Source organism: Urocitellus parryii, chromosome 1 (assembly GCF_045843805.1).
Source record: "Urocitellus parryii isolate mUroPar1 chromosome 1, mUroPar1.hap1, whole genome shotgun sequence".
Taxonomy (NCBI): domain Eukaryota; kingdom Metazoa; phylum Chordata; class Mammalia; order Rodentia; family Sciuridae; genus Urocitellus; species Urocitellus parryii.
Window position 1 is genome coordinate 136,408,630 of NC_135531.1, and position 7,013 is coordinate 136,415,642.

Sequence of the window (7,013 nt, forward strand, 5' to 3'; positions counted from 1 at the left end):
CTGTTTGTTTTTGTTTTTTGCCAGGGGTGATGGGGGTATGTAATCCTTTGTTCATTATATGAGATGTAAATATTTCTTCCTAGTTTGTCTTTAACTTTGCTTGTAGTGTTGTTTTAAAAAAAAAAAAACTTTTTAATTGTAAAATAAAACTACATCAACTGCAAAAAAAAAGGGAGAGCGAGAGAGAGAGTTTTTGAAAAGTGCTTAAATCAGATACATAGAAAATCCTCATGTGAAAACATTCCCAGAATATCCTAACAGGAGCACAGGACAGCCAAGTGGAGGAGAGCAGAATCATTCCAGTGCGGGCCCTCGAGACCAACCCCAACACAGCTGTATGAGTAAGATCAGCCCAACTCACCAAGCCAGTCTGGATAAATGGAGGTTATTTTAGGGTGATATGATAAGAGATAGGATGTTATTCAAAGAAGACTTTATCCTTACCATAATTTTCCTTTAAAAAAAAATAACACAGAATAAGACATAATTTTTTAGTGAATTTTTTTTCAGTGCTAGGAGTTGATCCAGAGCTTTTCATATGCTAAACAAGGCTCTACCACTGAGCTATACCCCAGTCCATAAACAGAAAATTCTTAAAAGTTAAAAAAGTGTTAAAAGTGGAAGCAAAAGCACCAAAAGCCTTAAGAAAATATGCTCATGCTTACTGGGATTCAGACAATTACAGATTAGAAAAACTGGATGTAACTGGGTGCAGTGGCACACACCTGTAATCCCAATGACTCTGGAGGCAGAGGCAGGAGGATCAAAAGTTCAAGGTCAGTCTCAGCAATTTAGCAAGACCCTGACTCAAAAATAAAATTAAAAAGGCTGGGGATACAGCTCAGAGGTAGAGCATTCCTGGGTTCAATCCCCAGTACCAAAAACAAAGAGTTGACTCTATTATTACTCAGTAAATCAGCATTAAAAAAGAAGTTTAATAACAATAAATATTAATGAAGATATGTGGAAACAGGGCCCCCAAAAGAGTGCTGGTGGGAGTGTAATCTACTCACTTTGTACACATCTGACTGTTTGAAGGTCAGAAATCAATTCTTAGTATCCATTCAGCACTAAAAACACACACGAAAAAATTGTTCCCCCCACTGCACCTCCCATCAGACTAATATAGAAAAACAATAGACAGGAAGAGACATTTCACCAAAGAGATCATACAGATGGCAAATAAGCGAATGAAAGATGTTCAACATCATTAGCCATTAGGGAGATGCAAATCCAGATCACAAGAGCTATCACTACACCTATTAGGACAGCTAAAATAAATAGTGACAAGCTAACCACCAGCAAGGATATAAAGAAACCATCTTTCATACATCACTCATGGGCATATAAGATGGTACAGCCACTCTGGAAAGCAGTTTGGCAATTTCCTAAAAAGCTAAACATATATTTGTCACATGACTAGCAATTGCATTTGACCTGGCAAGCTCCAAGGAACAAAAAAATATACTCATACATGATTGTTTATTGTAGCTTTGGGGAGGGGAGAGAGGTTCTGTGCTTAAACCCAGAGCCTCTGTATCACTGAGCTACATCCCCGGCCCTTTTAATTTTTTTATTCTAAGTTATTTAGGGCCTCACTAAGTTGCCTGGGCTGACTTGTGCTCCTCCTTCCCCAGCCTCCTGAGTCACAGAGAGGAAAGGAATGTGCCACCACACCAGGACACTGTAGCTTTGTGCATAATAACAAAGAATTACAAACAACAAAAACCGTGCTCAATAGATTAAATAGTCAGACACCCAGGCCATGGAATTCCACTCATCAATGAAAAGGATTGAAGTATTGATATGGAGCTCAGGGCATTATGCTGAATGGAAAAGGCCAATCTCAAAAGGTCACATACTATGTGATTTCACTTATAGGACATTCTCAAAATGACACAATTATAGAGATGAAAACCAGATTAATGACCCCAGAGGTTGGGTGGCTGAGGAAAGGGGAATGGGTGTGATTCTAAGGGGAAACAACAGGAGATCCCAACAGCAAGGGACCAGTTTTGCATCTCATGCAGGGTGACACAGAACTGTGCAATACTGTGTACCAAGGTCACTCCCTGGGTTTGACTCATACCATAGTGATATAAGTTTTCCCTTTGGGGAATTAGAAGGACTAGTATGTGCTATCATGGTAACTCCTCATGAATCCATATTTCAAAATAAAAAGCTTTAAAAATTTTTAAATGAGGGGCTATGGATGTGGCTCATGGTAGAGTGCTTGCCTAGCATGCCCAAGGCCCTGGGTTCAATCCCCAGCACCACAAAGAACATATTTTTAAATGAATAATAAAATCAATACTGAATCATAATATAAACTTATACTAAAATAAAATTGCTTATTTCTGGTTTTTCTAATGGGAATGTTGTTGATTATGTCATCAAACATGAGCTGCAATAGCTAAGCTATGGAACCAACTTAGGTACCTTTCAACGTATAAATGGATAAGGAAAATATGAAATATATACACAATGAAATATTACTCAACCATAAACAAGAATGACTTTTGCCAGTAAATGGATGGAGCTGGAGACGCTCATATTAAGTGAAATAAAACAATCCCCCCAAAAAAAACAAAGGCCAAATGTCCTCTCTGACATGTGGCTCCTAACACACAATAAAGGGGGTGAAGAGAAAAACAGAAGTTCATTAGACTAAGGGGAATGAAGGGAAGGGAGGGGGAATGGGGATAGGCAAGACAGTAGAATGAATCAGACATAACGTTCCTATGTTCATATATGAATATACAATGAGTATAACTCCACATCAAGTACAACCACAAGAATGGGAAGTTATACTCCATGTATGTATAGTATGTTAAAATACATCCTACTGTCATGTAAATAAAAATTAAAGAAGGTAAAAATGAGCTGCTTAATGGTCTATTATACTTAGAAGATCCTAAAAGCTCCACCTGAAGACTGCTAGAGCCAATAAACAAATTCAACAAAGTAGCAGGATAGAAAACCAACATACAAAAATCAACAGTTTTTTTATACACCAATAATAAATGTGCTGAGAAAGAAATCAGGAAAATAATTTTATTCACAATAACTTCAAAAAAATATATAATACTTAGGAATAAATCTAAGCAAAGAGGTGAAAGACCTGTAAATAGAAAATTACAGAACACTGAAAAAAGAAATCAAAGAAAACACCAGAAGAAGTAAAGACCTCCCTCATTCATGGATAAGCAGAATGATCATGCAACCAAAAGTGTCTCCATCAAAATACCAATGGTATTATTCTCAGAACTAGAAACAAATTCTATAATTTATAAGGAAAAACAAAAGACACAGAAGAGCCACAGCAATTCTGAGCAAAAAGAATAAAGCTGGAGGCATCACAATACCCAATTTCAAGTTAGACTACAAAACCAATAGTCAAAAAAAAAAAAAAAACCAGCTTGCTATGGGCATAAAAATAGGTGCGTAGACCATTGGAACAGAAGACACAGAAACAAACTCACACCATCATCTGATTCTTGACAAAGGTACCAAAAACTTACACTAGAGAAAAGACAGCCTTTTTAATAAATAGTTCTTGGAAATAGATTCATATGTAAAAGATTCAAAATAGATGCTTATCAAAAATAACCCAAAATGGATCAAAGACCTTGCAGTAAGACCAGAAACTTTGCAACTCTTAGCAGGGAACATAGGGGAAACACTTCAATGTATAGGCATAGGCAGTGGCTTCCTCAATAGTACCCCTATGGCTTAGGAAATAGTGACAAGAATCAATAAATGGGAATTAAATTAATAGGAAATAGTGACAAGAATTAATAAATGGGGGAACTAAGGATTGTGGCTCAGCAATAGAACACTCGCCTAGCATGGCGGGGCCCAGGTTCGATCCTCAGCACCATATAAAAATAAAGGTATTGTGTTGTATCCATCTACATCTAAAAAATAAATATTTTTTAAAAAAAGAATAAATGGGATGGATTCAAACTAAAAAGCTTCTTCTCAGCAAAAGAAACAATCAGTGAGGTGAATAGAGAGCCTACAGCTTGGGAGCAAATTTTTACCACTTGCACATCAGATAGGGCACTAATTTTTAGGGTATATAAAGAACTAAAAAAGCTAAACATCAAAAAATAATAACAATAATAACCCAATCAATAAATGGGCCAAGGAACTGAACAGACACTTCTCAGAAGATGATATACATCAATCAACAAATATATGAAAAAAATGTTCAACACCTCTAGCAATTAGAGAAATGCAAATCAAAACTAAGATTTCATCTCACTCCAGTCAGAATGGCAGCTATTAAGAATACAAACAACAATAAGTATACACAATTGAGTATTACTCTGCATTTAAAAAATGACAAAATCATAGAATTTGCAGGGAAATGGATGGCATTAGAACAGATTATGCTAAGTTAAGCTAGCCAATCCCTAAAAAACAAATGCCAAATGTCTTCTTTGATATAAGGAGAGTAACTAAGAATAGAGTTGGGAGGAAGAGCATGAGAAGAAGATAACATTGAACAGGGATGAGAGGTGGGAGGGAAAAGGAAAGAGAAGGGAAATTGCATGGAAATGGAAGGAGACCCTCATGGTTATACAAAATTACATACAAGAGGAAGTGAGGGGAAAGGGGGGGGGGACAATAAGTGTTGGTGAAGATGTGGAGAAAAGGCACACTCATACATTGCTGGTGCAGCCAATATGGAAAGAAAACTGGGAATGGAACCGCTTTTGATCCAACTATCCCACACCTTGGTCTATACCCAAATGACATAAGATCAGCATGTTACAGGGACACAGCCACATCCATGTTTATTGCAGCACAATTCCCAATAGCTAAACTGTGGAACCTACCTAGATGCCCTTCAGTAGATAAATGGATAAAGAAAATGTGGCATATATACACAATGAAATATTACTCAGCAAAAAAAGGAAATAAAATCATGGCATTTGCAGGTAAATGGATGGAGTTAGAGAAGATAATGCTAAGTGAAGTTAGCCAATCCCAAAAAAACAAATGCCGAATGTTTTCTCTGATATAAGGAGACTGATTTATAGTGGGGTTGGGAGGGGGAGCATGGGAGGAATAGATGAACTTTAAATAGGGCAGAGGGATTGGAGGGAAAGGGAGGGGGCAGGAGGGTAGGAAAGACAATGGAATGAGACATCATTACCCTAAGTACATGTATGAAGACATGAATTGTGTGAATATACTTTGTATATAACCAGAGATATGAAAAATTGTGCTCTGTATGTGTAATATGAATTGTAAGGCATTATTCTGTCATATGTAACAAATTAGAAGAAAAAATAATAAAAGAGCCACAAAAAATCAATAAATGGGAGAGTGTCAAACTAAATAGCTTCTGTACAGTAAAGGAAATAATTACCAGTGTCAAGAGAGAACCTACAGAATGGGAGAAAAGTCTTTGCCAGCTAATCTTCTGGGGGGTTAGAATATATAAAGAAGTGAAAGAATATATTTATATACTTAGAATATATAAAGAACTAAAAGGAAAAAAAACCCAACACTAATAAAACAACCCATACAATAAATGGGCAAATGAACTAAACAGACACTTCTCAAAAGAAGTTTAATGGTTGGGCATGATAGTGCACACCCGAAATCCGAGCAGCTCAGGGGGTTAAGGCAAAAGGATCAAGAGTTCAAAGCCAGCCTCAGCAATTTATCAAGGCCCTAAGAAATTCCATGAGACTCTGTCTCTAAATAAAATATAAAAAAGGCCTGGGGATATGTCTCAGTGGGTTAGTGCCCCTGAGCTCAATCCCCAGTAGCAAAAAAAAAAAAAAAAAAAAAAAAGTATAAGTGGCCCATAATTATATGAAAAGTGTTTAACATCTACAGTCATCAGCAAAATGCAAATCAAAACTAACTGAGATTTTTTATTGGTTCTTGTTAGTTGTACATTACAGTACTGTCCATTTTGATACAGTTATATAAGCATGGAATATATCTTATTCTAATTAGGACCCTAGTCTTGTGGGTATGTGATGGTGAGATTCACTATGATGTATTCATATATGTACATAGGAGAGTTATGTCAGATTCATTCCACTGTCTTTCCTTTCCTATCCCATCTTACTCCAGTTATAATGGCAATCATCAAGAACATAAATAACAATAAATGCTGGTAAGGATGAGGGGGAGAAAGGAACACTCACACACTTGTGGTTGGGAATGTAAATCAGCACAGACACTTTGGAAATAGGTATGGGGAGGTTCCTCAAAAGACTAGGAATGGAACCCCATATGATCCAGCTACACCACTCCTGTATTTACCAAAAAGAACTAGAGTCGGCATACTTTAGAATCACATGCCTATCCATGTTGATAGCATTTCACAAACGCCAAATTAAGGAACCAGCATAGGTATCCATCGGCAGATGAATAGACAAAGAAAATATGGTTTTAGCCCGAGGCCAGAACAGGCTTCATAAATGAAGGTTCAGCTACATGAGAAATCCTAAGGGAGTTTGAATTAAAGAGACAGGCTCTAATTACCTTTAAACCAGCTCCTGAATGGCTTCTCCTAGCTCCAGCCTCCAGCTATCTATTAGAATAGCGAGGTTACTGAAGAGGCTAGAGAGAGAGAGAGAGAGAACACGCCAGGGAGTGGACTTTTATTGGGGAATAAAAAATTCCATCCAATGAAGATTAAGGGGGGCAGTGTCCCAAGGTCAGGTGCGAAGATTGGGTCTTCAGAGTAGTGGCCATAAACGCCTCAAAAGGACAAGCCCTCAGACCTGAGAAGGGTGGGGAAAGCTCTGGACATAAGGATGTATCTAAGCGCCTCTCGCCCAGCCAGGAAGGTAACTCAAATCACGTGCAAGGATGGCCTCCCACATATGGTCTAGCTCCACAATGGAGTTTTATTCAGACATAAAAAAGAACAAAATGATGACGTCATTTGTCAAAAATTAAATGGAACTGGAGGTCATCATGTTAAATAAAATAAGCCAAACTCAGAAAGTCCAGGGTTGAGTGTTTTTTCCCATATATGG